This window comes from Zootermopsis nevadensis, unplaced genomic scaffold (genome assembly GCF_977971745.1).
Source record: "Zootermopsis nevadensis isolate Lab colony 2312 unplaced genomic scaffold, Znev_1.0 Znev_ptg000019l, whole genome shotgun sequence".
NCBI lineage: Eukaryota > Metazoa > Arthropoda > Insecta > Blattodea > Termopsidae > Zootermopsis > Zootermopsis nevadensis.
The window spans coordinates 3145502-3166039 of record NW_028259151.1 but is presented as its reverse complement, the minus strand read 5'-3'; the positions used below and the strand labels follow the sequence as shown (position 1 = coordinate 3166039).

The 20538-nt window shown below is 36.3% G+C and overlaps 1 long non-coding RNA gene across 1 annotated transcript; it reads left to right on the top strand.

Moving 5' to 3' along the window:
- The first annotated feature begins 8787 nt into the window (after nucleotides 1–8787).
- LOC110829370 (uncharacterized) lies at nucleotides 8788–19056 on the top strand. Its single transcript, XR_015535850.1, has 3 exons — nucleotides 8788–8980; nucleotides 11919–12107; nucleotides 13045–19056. It is a non-coding gene; the product is annotated as an uncharacterized LOC110829370 (long non-coding RNA).
- Nucleotides 19057–20538: the final 1482 nt, after the last annotated feature.

Here is a 20538-nt window from a genome sequence, read left to right as displayed (position 1 = left end):
AAAACCCCTTCTGTGACGAGGTTTTAAATGCGCGGTCGTTATATCGCAACAGCTGGGCTGAAGGTCGAGTGTTCCGGGGAGGAGCGAGGGCTGTGAATCATACACACGATTCTTCTTTAATTTATTGTAGGGGACAATAAAAACCGAATATGTGCGCTGACGGCTGTAATATGCGTCTTGTTTGCGTATTTAAAGTGCGTTGTTCCGAGGTCCACAGTGGCTCAGATTAATTCTTTAAAGCAATGAACTCGCCTGTACGTATTACATACTTTAACCTTTTGTCGTCGAAGCTCGTCTAAATAATATTTATAAAGTCAGTCCGTACCGCAAATAAAACACAACTGGTCAATGGCTAATGCTGTTTAAGTAATCCCTATTCACGCTGAGAATCATACAAGACTCATAAATACAAATGCACACTTACTGATTGTTAGAGCAAGTGGTACATATAGTTTCCACTGGACTATAAAGGTTAACACTCAGTAACTTCACACATTTTATTTATAAGTTTCATATATTTTGCAGAATAAACATAGATTATTTATTTAAATATTATTAACCAGTTGTAACGGATATGCGTTTTGTCCTCTTTGAGGTAGGAAAAGAGATTTTTGGTATTATTTAGGTGGACTGAGCGCTCAAAAGTGTTAAAATAAATAAATACGCGTGGCTTTATTAAGAGCCATAACCACGTCCTCAGTGCAGTGCTTTGTCCACCGTCCAAGGTTGTTAACCTTACCATCGTCATAACCCTACAGAAAACCTTATAATTAACTTTAACCATTTGCGACTATTGCATTTTCATTTGTGGAATTAGATTCTTGTGGTTTGATTCTCATTTCAAAGATCCTGAATTGTCCCTGGGGTTGGCTATTTTGATAGAGACTTGTAGTTTTTCTTTGTTCATTAAAGTCCGTGTTTTTAAGTTTCTTAAAATTCATTATTTGGCGATTATTTGCCAACGGTTGCCCGAATGTTCTTCCCAGGTAAATAGAAAGTTACAGACAAACATTTTGTCGTGATTTATTAAATTATTTAGCCTGTGGCAGTATTGTTTAAACAGAGTATCTCTCTAAGATTTTTAATTTACTTTACAACAACACAGATTAATAGCAAATTATATATTTTTTTAATTTTACGTAAGAAATATTAATTTATAAATTACCGTATTAGTATTCACAATTTTTGTTTTGTTCTTATTTTGACATAGCAAATATGAACTTAGGGTAAATGAGGGAAGGGTAGATTATAGGGGTAGTTTAGAGTATTACAAATAATATAGAGTGCTTAAATCTCGAAAAGGATTAACAAATCTGAACGGTATGAACATCATACTGGAATTTTCCCAGGATCGTCAATACAGCCCGCTATCAGATCGACCTGGTGTCAATTGTATTTATTTCTTATTCTGTAACTTTAATTTCCTTCCGTGGGTTCACCCAAGTGATAACTTTCTTTCTCAGAGACTGTCTTCTGTCTCAAGTGACAAACGAAATTTAGTGTATTCCGGTATTGAAATTCGGTCCACGGCGCCTCAGATTTCAGTTTCGCAATATTTTGCTGCATCTGTAATTTCAGATTCAGTTTACATGATAAAAGGTAACATAATACTGAACGTACATTGTTACTGTCAGTACAAGATTTGTCGTGCAAATGTGTTTCTTTTTACAGTTTTAGGCGCTTACCATATTACGTTTTACTCCAAATTATTATTATTTTATTTGTACAGGTTTTCCCGTCCTAGGCAACTACCTAGTTTGCATTGTGTATGTGTTTCCCAATTAGGATTTCTTCTGACAAACAGACGAAGATTGCTTCCAAAATTCGTTGCAATTACCATTTCCACTACCATCATTACCGCCGCGCGTACAAAGTTTCTTAACCAAGTTAATTGCGATGTGTCTTTCAGAATTAGATGACGCTCTACACTGGTATTCGGGAAAATACCCGGTGTTGCCGGCTAACTGACAAAGGTGTATCGTAGTTTTCCTCAGCCTCCTAGGAGAATTCTTGGGTGTTGTCTTAAAATAGGTCATTATTACATCATACATGACCATTACCCCGCGACTTGGAATTAAATAACTATAACGTCTGTAGTTGAAACAGCGATGTTCAATAATATCTGAGTAATTAATTACCGTGTTGAAACCGGAGTTTCTGTCAGTGTCGTCTAAATATTTCTTTCCGTTACAATATGGCGACAGAAGTGTTTTCAGCGGAAACGGAACTTTAGTAAAGACAGGACTCCCACTAGAAGAAAGATTATAGGAGAGGAAGCATGAATAATATGCTTTGATTCATTATTTCTTAGGTTCGGCATATGCAGTTAGTGCACTGATGCAAGTCGAAAGCCCCTGGGAATGTCCGTTCCCATTGTGGTCGCTGGAAGGTACAACAGAAACCAAGATGTTGATGACGTACTCAGAATTATATGTGACCTCTACCGCCAATTTTTACGTTCCTAACCTGTTTCTTTGTTTCTTCAGAACCTGCTTGCACTCAGATTACGCTTCCAGAAAATCACAATAGCTACCTTTTACTCTATTAGGTTTGTAATGACACATAGTTAAAACAGTCACAACACAGGCATTAATCCAGTCATTCGTGTGAGGCCCAAAGTCGACTGCGGAAGTGTAGGTGGCAATGCTGAATAATCCTTCACTATCCATCCTTCTGCATGCCACAACAAAGTGTGGAAATATGTCGAGAACAACAACCCTTTAAGCCCATATGTTCCACTTGCTTCAACAATCAACAACTCTGCATTTTGTATTTATGGGGTTTAAGTGATTCTCAATGTAAACTAACTAACTAACTAGATGGCTTACCGAATCCCTATTTTTAAGTTCATAATATTCACTGAAGCTAGCTAACTAACTAACTAGATGGCTTACCGAACCCGAAGGTTCATCACCGAATTAACCAAAGCCCTCCACCGGACTCTGTCCTGGGCCAACAAAATCCAGTTTCCTTCAACTCCTATCTCCCATAGATCCCGCCTGAGATTATCCTCCCATCTACGTCTAGGTCTCCCCAGCGGTCTCTTCCCTTCAGGTTTCCCAACCAATACCCGGTGCACAACTCTTGTCCCATCCATGCGCGCTACATGTCCTGCCCATCTCATTCTTCTCGACTTAATCACCCTCACAATACTGGGGGAGGAGTACAGATTTTTAAGCTCATCATTATGCAGTTTTCTCCATGCCCCATCGTCTTCCCTCTTAGGCCCAAATATCCTCCTCAACACCCGATTCTCAAACACCTGCAATCTGTGTTCCTCCCTCTGAGTGAGAGACCATGTTTCGCACCCATACAAAACAACAGGCAAGATTATTGTTTTGTATACTTTAAATTTCAGGTTCTCACTGTAAACAAAGCTTATTTCTTTTCACAGCATTAATCAGTAGATTTTTATTTCAGATGTTCCAATGTGTGATATTAATCCATTTCCACACATAATTTCCACTAGTAGGATCTGCAGATTCCTACTACTTTACATTTACTCGATATTATCTCAAGGCTCTAGAAACTGACCTTTTCGTGAAGGGAAATTAATTGCTTAATTCTCTATTTGTGATCGTAAACGTATAAAAAATATATACCTGACGTACATAATTTGTAGGTACATACAAAAACTATTGCTTTAATAAAAATTTTCTAAGTTCTGTTACTAATTATCAAGATCCTACTAATAATGATATATCTCCGAGTTTAGAACTACCACCATGTTTGTATTCTTAACATATAGAAATGTCTCATACAGATTTTTAGGTTAGACATATAAAAGCAGAGTTGCGTATTTATCTGAGTTCTGTTGGCACACAGAATTTCAGAATCCTAAGCTAATAGCTAACAGTGGTGCTAGTATATTTCTCCCACCTCACAAGTTTTCGAGACCATCACGAAAAAAGCTTTGTATGGCAAGATACTAATATAAGTTTACGAATTTGTCAGTTAGTTGAAAATTAACCAAAGAAGAATTTACAAGAACACACGGAGATGCATGTAATAAATCCATTTCTCTTTTATAAAATAAGAAACGTGAGTTAAAAGTGACATATGTTGCATTTAAGTTCAGTTTGTGTTAATCGAAATTGTTAGATGCGTTAAGAATCGCGAATAACCAGTGAAGTTGACTCAGTTATAAATTAATCATAGAAAAGCTATCGCTAGTTTTTGGATTCGTATTGTCTTTACTCTGGTGGACGGTAACATTCCGGTTCCGACACTGCCCGCTTATCGAAGAACTATCATCCTCCCAACTGACTTCCGAAAATTAATATTGTGCATTGGTATTTTACTTTTATAGTTTCGGATTTAGTTACAATGATGAAAGATATTGATTGTACATTGTTATTATTTTACACTTCACACAAAATACGTACCTGTACTAAAAGAAGAACACATTACAATACAGAAAAAAATTTCCCGCTCATTCAATTTAGCAAATGTAGAAAAAAGTTTCTTAAGTTCAGTGTTTTGTGAAATTTCGTATTTTATCAACGAAGTAAATTTAAACGCCAAATCTTACAAACTTAAAATTTGACCCATTCTTTCTTGCAGCATTGGGGAACAAGTGTGTGTTTTGATCAGCTTTAGCTCGGAAAGGCTTTAAGAGAATGCTGCAAGCAACAAGTCCACTGTCTTTCAGCTTGTATTTGCATCCAAAGTTCGGTGCCATTTTGATGATGCCAGCTTTGGAACTCGTCTTTTCTCACTCATTCATTTTATATCTCTTCCCTAATTTTGTCACTTCAGGTAACCGCCTGTTCCTGAATCATGTTCAATAGTCAGTCACATTATGATTTTATTTAAGATGCTCTCACATTTGAATTGTGTGGCATTACAAATTTAATTTTAAGGGACGCTTCTAAAAAGCCGCTGCTTCCGAAAATGTACACCCTTTTGATAACGCCCGGGGCAGTCGAACACCATCTGATGTTTACAATGTATTACTCTAAGATCCTTCAAAAAACTCGCAGAGCAAAGGAAAATAAACACAAATTTATGAGGCAGCCTAGAGACTAGAATGTCTGTGGCTTTTAAAATTATAATCTCTTACTTTCCTGAAGCTAGCACGCAGCTGGTCTTGCCGTGTTTCTTACCAACCGTGGATTATCGTTACCATCAAAGCTCAGGTTTAAGACAGTCGTTTCATATGCAAAATGGCATACAGAAGTGAGTTGAACCATTTACTGTGTGAGATTTGAAGTTTTCGTGGTCGTCATAGTTCAGATTGTGGCCTTGTACCAAGATTACACAACGTCACAATCCACACACAGAAAAAAATATGTGTATATATATATATATATATATATATGTAGACCTAAAATAATAGATGCGTTTTTGGTGCCAAAAATAAGTTTCTGGGTATTAAATGTTGTCAAGAACACACCCTTAAGGAAGGGCAGAATTCCATGCTCATTTTCTGGACTGAACATTTTAGCCCTGAGGATAACGCTTCTGACTTGTATTTACAAACATCGGCCGGTCACCCTGCGTGAGGTTTCTGTTGATTCTCTTAGTCCCTTCACAGAATGCAGAGGCAATACTCTGAAGTAGAAATATAAAACAGATTAGTTATTTAGAACGAGTAATAAATTAGGATTGTGACGGAGAAACAAGATTGTTACTAAGAATAAAAACAGACATTCTAAGTCCCTTAGATAGAGCTAGTCTCTGTCACTCTATCTAAGGGACCCAACGGAGTAGGTACCTCTCACCTGAAGACGGAAACAGAACCAGCCTCCGAAACGTCGTGGTTTTAAAGAACAGACGATGGAAAAAGTCCTGACAATGAATAATTTTAAGTGTAAAACGTCCAGTGACAGAGACTAGCTCTATCTAAGGGACCCAACGGAGTAGGTACCTCTCACCTGAAGACGGAAACAGAACCAGCCTCCGAAACGTCGTGGTTTTAAAGAACAGACGATGGAAAAGTCCTGACAATGAATAATTTTAAGTGTGAAGCAGTTTAGTTCCGAATGTCACCACAAAGTGAGCAATATATAGCGTGCCCCGACACTGACGACGACATGTCGTTATGATTATTTTTGACAAAAACAGTCTGTTTCCTCTGTTTCAAACATGGATATACTTACCAATTTTACGGGTTTGAAAACATTTGACTTTGAAACTGTTTTAGCATGGTACATATTCATAATCAAGGCCTACATTTTTCATATCGCAGATGTATATTTCCAGTGCATTGTGTCAAGATTAAATTTGTGCTCGGAGAGGCATCAGAATCAGAGATCGCAAACACCAAATCGAAAAGTCGTTCTACTGTTAATCGATTTTGTAAGAGAACTTAATGTCATGAAGGCACGGAAATTTAAACGCCGCGACAATTTTAATGACAGTATGACGCAATGAATACGATGAAATAACATTAAAATCTCTACGAACCGGATCATTATGCCGAAAATATCTTTAAAGACTGTGTCGCATCATTGTAAAGATGCAGTTGTTTACAATACAGCATCAGATAAAGTATAAACTGTTATATCCGCACCAGTATTTAATCTGCCATCACAACATTTGATAAACATCTGCCTTCTGGTAAGATCTTACGACACTCTTTCCTTAAAATAAATTAATTTGTATGGTGATGCTAGAAAGAACAATAAATAAACAAATTACATTGTTTCGTGACCCACTTGTGTGCATGATTTTTGTGCCCTATTTTGTTACTAGAGCTTGTAAAATGTTTACGTTGAAACATTTTCCAAAAGTTATCCGCGCAGCCGGATTGATGTAATTATTACGTAAAGTTAAACAGCACAGACTTCTTTTTGTCTTAAAGATACAGTGTCTGATATTTGAACAAAACCGATGAATTTCGAACCAGGAATCATGTAGTTCTGTAGAATACCACAGAGCAGTGTGCCAGTGATTTGCTAATTTATTTTACAGTGACGCAAAATGGAGGACAAGGGAAATGAAGCGTAGGTATATTTTCTTTTAAAACCACAGGTTCTTTCGGTATGGACAAATCTATTATACTCCCACTCAACCGAGGCGGAAATGCATGAGACTACACTCACAATCCAGTGGTTAGCATGAGCTACAGCGTTACCACATTTCACAACTCAGTTTGTTTTTATGTATATATGTTAATACCACATCACGGACATTCATACCTTTCTTGATCGGAATGGAAAATTGCTAATAAGAATTAGTGCAAAGAATTTTTCAACAAGCCGCGTACAAGTAACAGTCGGTCCTCCCATGAGAACCAAAAATCTGACAGAGATACCTTGTGTTGATTTGGCCTCCAGAGAAAATGAAAACTTCGGAGACTATCTACTAGTCTAAACGACGCTACAATCCACAAGAGAGCCATCCATCTACGTGTTGGTATTATCTGTCCACCGATCCACCGATGTTTACCGCGGCCCAAGTACATTTATTTATTATTGTGTTATTCTTTATAGTGAAAAATATTTAGCTGACCTCAGAAAATATACTTCGTTAATGTCAGTATTTGGCAGTATTATCGCTGTGAATAACTGTTGCAAGGATGTGTGCGAATTGCAACAACAAAAATTAAACCTGATTCTGAAAGATTACTCGAAAGTATAGTCGGCGCAGTAGTTTTTGGCCGGTGAAATTTTCAAGGGGAAGGCTAGGAGCGAGTCACTTGCTGACTGCACCGAGGAGCTCGTCTGACTGAACGCCCAAACAAAAGAAATACACTGACCGTGCCACCTCAGGTACACAGTGTAGGCTCGCCCGCCAGCTCCGCTGGCTTCTCCACCGGCCGAAAACTACTGTGCCGACTATAGCGTCATAAACCTCACTAACGGCTGATTCTATTAAAGAGAATTATTGAGTAATATGTGAACCCATTTAAAATAGTAGGCCAAATTGAGAAGCATTTTTAATAAATAACCATGGTGTTTCAACAAGCTGGCTTTGTGTATAGCTTTGTGGCCCGTGAGTCTATAAGAAGGGTAAATGCGGTCCTCGAAGGAGTTAGTCGATGCAGTATCCTGTCTCTGGTTTAGTTAAGATTCCCTTGTTAATATAATTTATATGGGGGCGAAAGTGAGGTCCTTGTCAATTATTAATTGGGAAAGGTCTGGAAGGAAACGGCAAAGCCATATTTTAAAATACTATTTGGATGGAGGAACTGAGAAAAACAGCAGTAATCTCAGGATATCCGGCCTCTGGGCTGGAAATTGTTTGCTGCATCTCTCGAATACTAAGCGTGCCCCTTTTCTGACTGTACTAATGAGTCTCCCTCGCGAAAGTGCAGGGATTTTCAATCTTTTTCCAAATCTGGGGCAGCAGTTATCCTTTCGACTCGCCTGCCTCAAGGTTATAAACAAGGTCTGTTTATTGAAACACCGTGGGTATTTATTAAAAATGCTACTGGACTAAGCTTACTATCAATTCTGATGACATTAACAAAGCGTGTTTTCTGATATCAGGTAACTGTTTTTTTAAATGCAGTGACACAATCAACGGACGCACAAAACACATAGGCGTGCTGCAGGTTGAAAACCCCTGCACCAGTGTCTTGTTATATAGAATAATTCCTCTCTGGCAGTAAACACAGACATGCTCAAACGCCACTCCCACCTATTTTATGTAGTTACAGGTTCCTCGCGTCGTAAAGTCTCATTTCTTAAACTCTTCGGGTACATTATGTCTATTGTCCGCACATCGGAAGAGCACTGTGAAGTTCTAGCGGGTGAAGGGGGCGATCTTCTTGTGCATGCGCACTCCGTCTATTCCTTTTTCAATTACATTGTACTGCGGTAGCCTCCAGTAGTACAGGGCATTGTGTGTAAACGATTACGTTGTTTTGTGGAAGAGTATGGCACAGTCGTCCATGCCCTTCCAACTCCCAGCGGAGTTGTTTTGGCTCCCAGAAGTACAGTCTCACAACAAAGCAGAGTGCATGAATGTGGATTTCTCTGGTTCGAATGGGAATAGAAGAAATAACACTGAGGAAGTCGTGACTGATTTATTTGTAAGCATTCAATGACGCCTATCAAGTACAGAGTTTATTCAGCGTCAGATATGTTAGTGACAAAAAAAAAACGAATAGTGAAGGACGGTGTATGAAGCGGCCGTATTCTGTTTCAACTTACTGCCCCGACATTTACCTTAGCCGGTGTTCCAGTTCAGATTTGAACCAGATAACTTCTGAAAAGAAGTAAGGTTATTTTGGTCGAAGGAAAGTAGACTGTACCGCTTTTGACGGGGACCGGAAAGTTAGCCCATTTTATTTGTCACGCAAATACGTTAGGTGAATTTATTTTTGTTTAAAATTTGCTCTTTAGAACCTATAAAGTTCTTAGTTTGATTACAAATACCATTTGGTCAGAAAGGTTTCTAAGGGAGAAGTCTACCTCAGAATAAATTCTCCATGGTCTTCTTACATTCTGTTCATATTATAACATTTGAAATGTTATATTGTACCTGTTAGGAGTGAAAAAGATTGTAGTATTAGATTAAGTAATCATGAATATGATACCATAAGAATGATAGGTAGAGAGAGAATGTTTGCTTCTTGACAGATATGTTTAGTTTGACTTCGATTTTCATGTCAATAGGTTACCATATAAGGTGCAGATTCATTTAATAATTTCTGTTGTATGTTAATACCTTACACGTTTATGACTAATTTCTAATTTTAAGTAATTCCCTGGTAGCAGAACCCGCTGGTCCAACAACAAAGTCTGCCACCTGACACAACTCTGAACCAACTCCATTCATTTTCCATCTTCACATCTCACCGCCCTAAGATCCATCTTGATAGTATCCTCCCATCTCATTCTTGGTCTGCCCAGTGGTCGTTTTCCAGAAGGATTTCCCATGAAAATGTCTATGCACCCCCATGGGTGCTGCATGTCAAGCCCATCGTAGATTCCTAGATTTCATTATCCTCACTGAGCTAGGTGGCCTGTACAATTCATGCAACTCCTCATTGTGCAATATTCTAAATTCCTCACTTATTTCATCCTTCCTAATTCCAAATATCTTCCTGAACACCTTGTTTTCAAACACTTGTAATCTGTGTTCTTCCATCTAGGTAAGAGGCCATATTTCACAACCATACAATAGGATAGGCAAAATTGTTGTTTAATATATCCTGATCTTTAATGTTTTGGATAGCAAATGGGATGATTACAGTTTTTGAATTGAACAAAAACAAGCATTTCCCAAATGTATTCTGTTCCTAATTTTATAATTGACCTCATTTCTATTTGTTATTGTTGTTCCAATATACTTAAATTCTGAAACATTTCCAAATAATGTTACTTGTTTTAACGTAATCCATCTGTTTGGTATTTTTGTTTTCTTTTCCATTTTAAATACAAAACGCTCATGTAAGTTCCATCTCAAAGTAAAAGTCCATTTAACAAACCCATTAACAGCCTGAAATGAAGGGTTTTGAGTGCCTCACATCTGGAGTGGTGGGTCAATGTTTGGAGTACCTCTCCTCGAGCTCCTCCTTAAGCTTGAGTCTACCAACACATGGTGAGGCTGAAATTGCTGGTGTAGGGATACGAAATGGACTGCTTGATCCTTCCTTAGCTAAGGGACCTGCATCCACATTACCCTAAATCCCACAGTGACCGGGAAACCAAAAACTGCAACATTTTTCTAACTGGACAGGGCAAACAGTGCCATCTGTATTCCCAGAGGAGCTATGACATTACCCTCAAGGGCCCACAAAATACCTGGCATTCTGATCATATGTATAGGCCTTTCCTTTTCATTTCTTTCCTAAAATTACAGACACTTCTATCTGGTACACTGTGGCATGTACACCAAATGAAAAGGGTAACATCTTCCGTGGCCTCACCCCGCATACACCTGCCCCAGTCCTGCCAGCCATCCTTGACCTGTCTGTATACCAGTCTTGCCCTTAAGACCAAATGGTTAATAAGTAGTGTTTGCATGATAAGATCTCTGCTTTAAAGGAAGTCCCAGAAGGAATCATTGGTTTCATTTTGTCTTCACCTATATGTCAAACAGTTCAACTTCTTTAATAAGGTAAGGATCACAAGTTCTTTCTTCCTTATTAGGACTGACACTTCCTCGGCCCTTCACCAACTGTGTCCTATATGCAAAAGTTTGCATTTCACAAACAGCTTTTACAGATTCATCGATCTCATTGGAGCAAATTCGCGTTAATGAAACATAATTGTAATTGCAGAGATGACTGTATTTATAATTTTTATTCAAAATCAGCGATTTAAGAATTATGATTTAGAATAAGGATCAGTACAAGATACATTGTAAAACGTTATAAATAATAGTAATTTTTTTCTTTTTTCTTTCACTTTTTGACTTGCTGGTTTCAAAATCGGCGTTATTCTGAATCGGCGCAAATTGAACCAGTGCAAATCGATATACATACAATTAATTTGAAAATTATCCTCCTATTAATGCCTAGGTTGAGTGGTCTCTTCCTTTCAGGCTTTCCAACCTTAATTTTGTATGCATCTCATCTCTTCCATACATCATACATGCCCAACCCATTTCATCCTGCTTGACTTGATCATTCTAATAATATTTACTGAAGACCAAAAATTGTGGAGCTCAACATTAAAATTTTTTCTCCATTCTCATCTCACTTCATCCTTCACATGACCAAATATTCTCCCAGCAAGCTTGTTCTTAGGCACCCTTAACATAAGAAGCCAAGTTTCACACCCATACAGAACAACAGGTAAATTTATAGTTCTATATATTTTAATCTTTATTATTTTAGTTAACAGACAGGAAGGAAAAACTTTCAGCTGCATGATAATCAGCATTTTCATATTTGGTCTGCTCTTAATTTATTCATGAATTCAGTTTTGATTTGTTATTTTCATTCACAAATATTATAGTGGGCCAGCTTTACTTTTTTTCCTGTAGCAAACTGAAAGGTAATGCAGCTCGTTATGTTCTAGGTGAGAAGTTTATTCAAACTGAAATCTTGAAGTATTCTTATCCCAGGACAAAATTGGAGAGCAAAAGGCCACATATCTGATAAAAACAAAACAGATCCTGACCAGGGTCCAGGGTGATGAATATGTATACATTCAAGAGGTATAGATAAAAATAATTAAATATCTACAACATGAAAATCTTACAAATGAGTGAGTATTTAAACAGTAAGTAGCATGTTTATTATTCAGCTAATTATGGGCAGAGCTTGTAAATGTAAGCTAGTGACTGGGTAGAAGAGAACACCTATTTAATCTTTTCATTTTGAGATGTAGTCTACCAAAAAGTGTTCATGAGTCACACAAAATGTTTAATTGCAGATGGAAAAACCTAGGGACAGTATGCAGACTGAGAAATTGTTGTGATTGCATCTGTCCTGTTTGCGATATAAATTAAGAATACCTTAGGATCTTTATGTTCTCCTTACGGTACTGAGCATACCATCTTATTAGTAACAAGAATGGTTAACTTCATGTTTAATGTGGGTTTCTTCACTATCCCTATCAAATTTCAGGACATTTACCATACAATAAAGCTGCTTCATCCAGATTTCTCTCTACCACTCACCATTCAAATGCTCTTTATCACTGCTCATACATAACCTTAATGTTTATAAAATATTGCAACATAAACAAAACTCTAATTTCAGTGGAAACTTTTCTTCTTTGTTCTCTTCACTCTGTCATGAGCAACATGAAAAATTGTCAGTACGTACTTTATCCATTCTTAATGGGGAAGTTGAATTTATTCATAAATCTAGTCTACATAACAGTGATTTCCCCTGATATGGGAAGCAGATAGCATAAAACATTTAAAAAATAATTTATTAAAGTTTTTATATATTAACAATGAGAAAAAGTTTGAAATTTATCATAGTTTGATAATGAACAAAAAAAATATTTAAGTATATATTTTTTGTCAATAAATAAATCTGTAATAGGACACAATATTCATTAGTACAGATAATGAATGAGTATCTGTGTGCATGTAGGTCTTCATGTGAATTTTATGTTATTGTTGTCTGATTTTAACCAAAAGTGGAATGTGTTGCCAGATTTTAGTAAAATTACTCACTATCTGATTTCACAGAAATCTCTTTACCTATTACCAAAGTGTTACATGCATATGGATGAATGGACAGAGCAATTTTAATTGGCACTTGAAAGCGATGTGAAAGTGCCTAAAATGATAAAACTGTTACTTCAGGTAGGCAGTCCTATTTACCACTCACAAGGCCCGAATCTTCATATTTGTACATATTATACCAGAATTTAAATATACAGTACAGTCACTGATTAAGTTGAACAAAACTATTGCTGCCAAGTGCTACAAGGTTCTCCTGATATCAGTTAAGTACTGTTCCATGAAAACAATAAAATCGATTTACCTGTATTACTGCTGGGAGCTGGGAAGTAACGGTTGAACTTTATCAATGAACACACTATATTTAAAATAACATATTCCTATGTGTGAATGAGCTGCTTGGAGAGTGCATTTAGTACACTGAGGTCAGTTAAATGTAATGGACAGTACAAACTTGAGGCTTAATAATTAGCTGATGTGGTTCAAATTTATAATCAGTACTCTATCAGTTATAATATAGTTCAGTAGCTGGAAGATAAAACAGACCCAGCATACAAGACAACAGTCACTACATTTTGAATCTATTTAACTAAATGTTGAAAGTGAGGGAGTATCCCTATTACTTGCAAATAAAATTTGGTGGTGATGGTGGTGGTAGTAGTAGTAGTAGTAGTAGAAGAAGAAGTAGTAGTAGTACTAACAGTCAAGACCTCTTTGCAGTCCACAGCTCATATACATCTGTTTCTATTAATGCTATTCTCCTGTTATATAATAACTGTTCCCATAACTCTAATTCTCCCACTTACATTTAATTTTGTACAGGTAAATTCTGACTCTTTATATCATAGCATCTTTATCTAAAAATTTAACATCGCCTACTTACAATATTATTCTGTTGATTTTGCCAAATAATCCTTAATAGAGACATGTTAATATTTAGGTTGTTGTAAATTAAGAATATATTCAGATGAAGATGATTGATGTGATCTATTCTTAAGTATTAACTCAGCATTTGACTGAAGGAACTGAGGAAAACCCTCTGTTAGGATATGTGAAGGATCTATAGTGGAAGTTTGTACTCCCATTTACTACAGAAAGTAAAACTGACAGTTAAGTATTCAGGTTACTCAGTGTATCATTCTTAAAAGCAATAGGAATCTATTAAATTTATTGGGTTTGGATGTTATCCATAAATACACAGCAATACAAATATTTCAGCTGTTGTATAAAAATCATTGCACAGTAGCCACTTTCAGTAACATTCTGGTGGAAGGCTATATCATGTTATGGTGACAATTTGGCACTTTATGATATATTGTAATCAGCATGTTAATTAAAATGAGTTGCTTATGTTTGTCTAATGTCTGGATAGAGGTCAATGTTTCAAGAGAATTGGGACAATAGCCCAACACAACAAAAAGTATTGAATTCCAATACAACACTTTCTTCATACATTTCATCAGTTTTTATTGCATTCTTAAGCATCTAGGGGAGAAACTAAGCTGTTTTAATACTGATCGATTTTTCATATTATTGTATGTACTATATGGGTACCAAAAGTAGTACTGTTCCTAAAAATGAGTGACTCAGACCATTTTACATTTAAGCAAATATCTGAAATGTCAATAGATTTTGCTGCCATTACTGTAGCATTTTAGTTCATAGGTTAAAATGGTTTAGTTCACAAATGTTCAAATAATGTAAATATTTCTGCCAATTTATTTGTAAAATACTTTTTAGTGGAGTTACATAGTAATGGGTCAACCAATCTTTACATGCATACGAAGAATATTTATCAGGGAAAATTGGTACATGACTGACTAGTCAATCCTACTCATATGCTTGCAATATACAGTTATGTTGATAAGAATGACACATGTGTTATGCTGGCATCCTCACATCATTTCAGTACACTTCATTACATATAAACTAGTAAAAATTGGTTTACTTATCACTTCAGGTGTTATCATATTCACATATTAGGTACAATACTGAAAGCTGCAATTTCAATAGAACAATGTTTATAATACTTAAATAACAATACAGACAAAACTAGAATAGGCTGGCAAATTATATCACTTATAAAGGCAATACTACAAATAAGGTACACTGTTAATAAAATATGCATAGGATATCTTGGAATCACTGCAGCTTGGACCTTCTGTTGAATAGGCAAAAGTATCAGTTCCATATTTTGAGCCATAGATCTGTATAGAAACCATTCTCTTATGGACTCTAAAATGGTGATGGTAGTTTTGTCTTGTATACACGAAAGAAATGCCATGTATGAATTCAGTGTGTGGGTTACTTTCAAAGTATTTGCTTTCTGATATTATACACACATACACATTCCAACTACTATTCTATGCCTGAAAACATTGCTGGAAACCACTTTCCAACAGTCCTCTCAGTGTTATAAACACACTGTCCTGAATGCCTTCAAGTGATTCAAAATGAGACCCTCTCAAGAACTTTACTGACTGGGTTTGTGGTATTTTCTGATTAATGTGATGCTGGCATTCTCCCGACTCTTTTAAAAGTGTGCGCTTGGCTGACCTGTATTTTAAAGGAAAACATCAGAACAGATCCACATGGCTTTCAACTTTGATTTTCACAATTTAAATATGTTTGTTCTTGGAGACTGTGGTAACTATACATTATGTTTTCCAAAGGGTCTTTCTCAAGCAATCTCGCCAAAAGGGTTTCTCCAAAGTTTTTCTTTCACACTAAGATTTTTCATAGATTTTGTTTCATAATCAGATATTTTGTCAGTCACTCCAACAGCTTTCATATTCATGTCCAGTTCTTCTGCTTTGTTATCTATTATATAAATCAGTGGTCATTTATCACAATTTCAGTCATTTTTATGTTTTGGTCAGTTCTTGAAGTTGCCACACACACAATCTTATGTTGCCTATAAATTCTTCTCTCCCATCTTGAAATGGCTTTACCTACACAAAGCCCATAGTTTATCCAGTCACTGTTCCTGTTCTATAAACATGCTATAACATTAAGTGGCATTTTTCTTCAATTTCATTACAAATTTGATGTTGATTTTATATTTTAACAATGCATAACTCATGTTTTTTGACAAAAAAGAAATACTGCAACTTGAAAACAAACTGTTTGGTACATAACTGCTGAATCACATCATTACATGATCCAGAATGTGCCAACTTAACCAGTTTGCCTTTTACTGTTGGGAAACACCTGTTTGCTTAGACATCATACATACATTTCTCTGGCAAAACAAGGCATATAATTTTGTCAGCACAATACACACTTCCATCCATTTTATATCCTATCTGCCACTAATAGGGTTATTCATTGAATTTGTGTATTTTACCATTATTTGCCAAACATTCGCCTGTTGTCAAAATCCTACTAAAGATCACTTCACTAAATAACCAGTGAGATGTGTAGATATGTTTATGGTTTTACGCCATTTCATTGTAGTGATGCGCATGTTCTGCATAGGTTATACCTTGAGAGATCATTGTGATTTTGGAAGTGGAAGACTTTAAAACTGAGCAATATCATACCATTCATTACTGTGTTAGAATATGCTGCTGCTAATATCATGAAACTAATTGGAACTCATGGAGAGGAATGTTTGAACAGAAGTTTTAAAATGGTACAAGAAGTTCAAGATGGGATGGCAGTTCATAGCAAGTGATGCATAGTTGGTTCATGTAAGGTCAACCACACAAGATCAGATTCCTTGTGCAGATGAAATAATGAATGAAGACAGTTAAATTTCAGTCATAGAATTAGCATCTCTGTTGTACTAATGCATTGATAGATCCCATGCCATTGTGCAGATCACATGAAAATCTAAAAAGAATGTTGCTAAATGAGTCCCTCACCAACTGATACCCAAACAAAAGGAATTGTGACATACGTATACAAATATATAATGAAGAGATATGAGCTTTATGCAGCAGGGAAAATGATGATGTGGATTTTGGAACAGTGTAGACTCACAGGTGGATGCCTATGTTTCAGAGAAACCTATTGTAACTTCAGGGCTGACCCCTTACTGGCACAGATGTTTCTCCCCTCAATCCTTGTCTCTAATTAGCTCACTCCCTCAGCCTTTCTCTTCTTCTAACCCTATATAAATCCCTCAATTTATCAGCATTGCCACTATAGCCCTGAAGATGGAGACAATATGTTTCTCCAAAACACTGGAATCTACCCGAGGTTTCATGGCACCATAATGAAGAACTGTGGAGTTCTGGACATAATGAGCAAGATTCAACTGTGAACTGTGAGTGGTGAAGAAATGTGGCTTAATCAATATAACCTTGAGAGCAAACAACAGTTATCCGAAAGGAAGCATTTGGCTTCACTATGACTGAAAAATTTGTCATCAATGAAATATGCTGAAAAACAGATGAAATTTTTTAAATTTTGTTACATAAAAAATCTAGAACACTTTTTTTTATGAAGTGCACACAATATGTTGGGCTAGTATTTTGGCATTTTGAGGTCCTTACACTATCACATTAAAATTTGTTAATGAAATGTAATTTGTGCCAACTTATTAAGTAGGGTGACATAAATGGCCTCCACATGGTGTCCTCTGGGCAGAGACTAAATGATCTACTTGTCAACTCAACATGTGCCCAAAGAATTATTGGGATACAAAAAAGGCGAAAGGATTACATAAGAGCCTGGACATTAGCAATCAAACCACATATAATTAAAGTCTTGTTATTGTATTGTACACAAAATATTGTGTAAAGGCACATTTGTGCATGTGCTTAAACATCTCCATGCCATGAGGACTAACAGGCAGTGGTGATGTAGGTTCATGAATTCTTATCCTTAGATGGAGGTGAGTGCTCAGCTCCTTGCCCTGGTGGAATCTGGTACCCACTGGACAAGAGGCCATGTGTGTCACAGAGGGGTGTGGATGCACTAACAAGGAGAAAAATTCCTGCTCCTGCCAAGATTCAAACCCCACTCATATGGTGTAGTTTGCTTATTTTCTACCAAATGCTTTCATGGCCTGTTGGTTACGTAGAGATACTGCACCTTTTTGCCTTGTCTTTATTTCATTATAATGGCATTCCTTCTTCATATTACATAATAAATACAGATGCCTATGTTAAAGTCTTATATACAAAATTGCACTGTGTCAGCTGTTAAAACATAAGAGACCAGCATTGCACAGTAAGACATGGCTTCTCCATCACAATAATACTAGGCTATGCAATTCTCAAACTGTACAACTGAGTACAGTAACGTGTTACCCCATGTTTGATCTGGTACCATGCAAATTCAGCTCTCATAGCTGAAAGTTTGCCATGTTCATGTGTCACAGTGACGGTACTTCAGAAGCACCGGAAGAAATGTGTATATATGTGAGGAGAGTATTTCAAGGAAGAAAAAGTTCCACTTCGCAGAAGTGATGCCATAGACAGTGATGGCAGATACAGTACATGAATTAAATGAGTAACCCCTGTATTTCAATGACATGTTAAAGTTATCTACATTTGAACATGCATACATATAATACAACAGTAACACATTACACAAGATCACACTTTGATGTGATTCTCTCTTTCAGTAGTTTCACATCACAAATTATAGAACAAAGTTTCATGTTCTGAAATCTTGTAAAGTTGTTAATGTATGTTAGTGGTGTTACTGTTGTTAATATTGCGGACATTTTACACTGAACATGTGACTGTGGCACATGATACCTTCCTCAAGGCCAGTGTGCAGTGAGATGAAACAAGGGTGGAAAGATGTATTCCTCTGGAGTATATATTTCAAATGCATTCTTTTTAGTTGTGCATACCTCATCAGTCTTCTTGTTCACTGCAGATATTTATTATTGCAAAGATAATAAACAGCAGACATGATACAGCATAGAGATAAATAAAAGTTTCAAGTATTCATGAACCATATTCATGTACAAGTTTGTTGTATAAGCCACGTTTTGAGAACTTGATGAAATAGATTTGAGCTTGTAAATATGTTTCTATTAAAATGGATTGTCTTTTGGTATGTTACTCTGTTCTGTTCTGACTGATGTTTCTATGAAACTATAACAGTGAATTGTGACTGAGGGTAGTTTCAGATTGCACTGTTGTTAATTCACAGAAGGAACATAACTCTCTTCTGACAATGCACAGATTTAAACAATGTGCTCAGGCCAGTGGCTAAACCAATTCCACTTACTACCTTTACTACTGACTTAAATTCAGCCTTCTAACTTGCATCATTTCAAAGACTTTTGAATACAGCTACCATAATTCTGGTAACCAATTATTTGCTGGAAACACTGTCACCTACCATAACCAGCAGATTGATGAACAATGAAATGGAAGGCATTCTGTCGTACACTCAGTTTTCTCACCTCCTCCACACTTTTGAACATTTAAATTTATTGAGAACATTGACATAATTTTTAATTTCTTATAAACATTTATCACTACTTGAAAAAAATTATAATAGTAGTAAGAGGTGTAATTCTTAAACTGAAACACAACATAAATAGCTAGGTAGATAAAACAGAAATGAAACATGACCATCAGCAAGTTTCTTGCCCCATTAAAAACTGTGGCTTTACTAAACCAGCATTTACCTGATCAAGTGAAATGCTTGTTGCTGATTATTTAAGTGAAAAATTATCCCAAGAATAAGTGAAAGCACACAAAAAAAGCCCAAAGATAGTGGAGGAAGAAGATTAAAACAGTCTTTAAAATTGGAGTTCCTTCAAGAAATCCATTGCTAAAATACAAGATGTTTTATATCTTTGTGGTTCACCCATACCTCAGCAATGAAAAAGTGGTGGAAAAATTAAAAAAGCACTGTAGTGCAGGAAAAATATGCCCTGGAATCAGTTCCTTAAGCCACCGCTTGGTTCATTCAGAATTATGAAAATTGTTAGACTGGTCATCATGGCCCATCACCTTGGACACTGAGATCATAACACCTAAAGCCACTTGATTTTCATGGGGACAAATGAAAGAGATAACCTACAGAACCAAAGTACACACAAGAGAGGAACTGCATCAGATTATGAATGCTACTGCTTTCATATCAGAACACCGCAAAATGATTCAACAGACAGCAAAGTATGTCTCATAAAAATCTAACAGCACATGTATTCTATATGTAAAAAAAATGCCTTAAAATCAGAAGTTAATACAAACCTTTAAATAATATGACTGGATATACAAATAAATAAATTAGTAAATTCACTATCCCATACAAATAAATATTTCTGCCTTGAAAAATAATGTAGCCTTCCAGTCTCACTCTTTATTCACTACTGTAGGCCCATATTGGTAGCCTAATGGTACCAGCTGTCACTACTTAAAACAATCATAACTCCCAAGGAACATTCACTGAAACCACAGTTACTCACTGGACTGCTCATCTCTAGTCATCTAGGTGGAACATCTGCATATGCTTGAGTGTTAAAGTGTCGTACATTATGAGCTCATACAATAAAGGAGTTTAGCAGTACATTTAAAGTGACTA